Raw genomic sequence first — 1,051 nt, 5'->3', positions numbered from 1 at the left:
CCACTGTCACCCAGTTGCGTCTGACTCATAGAGACAGGATAGGACAGCGAAGAACTGCTCCTGTGGGTTTCCAAGACTGCACATCTTTACAGGAGTAGAAACCCTCGCCTTGCTCCAGCAGAGCACTGGGGTGGTTTTGAACTGCGGGTTTTGCCTTTTACAGCCTGACTACTGCTCCACCATATACAATCGTGGGAGAAGTTCAAGTGTCCACTAAACTAAGCAAGGATTACAATTTATCATATAATATACTTAGAAGAAATGTCTTCTGATGAAGCAAGATACAAATCCTATATTCTTTGTTTTAGGAGTTGATTCATTGTACCTAATTCAGTTATGGAAAAATTTATTCTCCTATGAAATTTCCCCCTTCTTTCCCTTCTTAGAGGGGCTGTCTCACATAGAATGGGAACTATTGTTTTAAATCTATTCACACTGGGTGTTTGGGGAGTAAGGAAAGGAAGGAGGGCTCGAGTGGAGGATCTACGGAGAACACGAAGTATTAAAGAGGATTTGATATTGTAAAAAGGAAAAGAGTGCTTCATACCTAAGTTAGCAAGTTTTAAAGAATTCTTCTATTGCCATTATTTTTGAATGCAAGTGGCGTGGCGAGGGGCAGGTGCATGCAGGTAATTGGGAGGTGAACTCAGGTGACATCTGCATTTCGAATAAACACTTCTTAAGTTTTCCTAAATGTTCAAGGGTTTTTTTGTTTTTTGTTTTTTTTACATGGGCAGGGACTGCAGCCCCCAGACCCATTGGGCTCTGGGAACCTCAGACATCATGTTTCTTCAACAAACATCAGGTCAAAGTGAAGAAATATCTGTCATCATGGGTAGGTTTTTTTTTTTTTTAATAAATACATTTATTTTTAGTTTTGTGAACTTGGTAAGTTGATTTTCCATCTTTTTTATTTAACACACAGATCCCACTGGGAACCACCAGTGAAGTCATTAGAGCTACTGAAGCCCCCACATCTGTTCTATTTTAACACGGTCCCCAGGGGACACATTTAGGGAAAGTTCCATTGCCAGTGTTGCTTCAGGTGATG

The 1,051-nt window shown here is 40.6% G+C and overlaps 1 non-coding gene across 1 annotated transcript; it reads right to left on the bottom strand.

Annotated features, from left to right (window-relative positions):
• Positions 1 to 772: 772 nt before the first annotated feature.
• On the bottom strand, positions 773 to 837 carry LOC115872103. The gene has a single exon (XR_004047649.1). It is a non-coding gene; the product is annotated as a small nucleolar RNA SNORD37 (small nucleolar RNA).
• Between the last annotated feature and the right edge of the window lie 214 nt (positions 838 to 1,051).

This window comes from Echinops telfairi, unplaced genomic scaffold, assembly GCF_000313985.2.
Source record: "Echinops telfairi isolate 266 unplaced genomic scaffold, ASM31398v2 ScPeMD7_3;HRSCAF=10, whole genome shotgun sequence".
Taxonomy (NCBI): domain Eukaryota; kingdom Metazoa; phylum Chordata; class Mammalia; order Afrosoricida; family Tenrecidae; genus Echinops; species Echinops telfairi.
The sequence above is the reverse complement of the archived record's forward strand: the minus strand, read 5'-3'. Positions and strand labels throughout refer to the sequence as shown.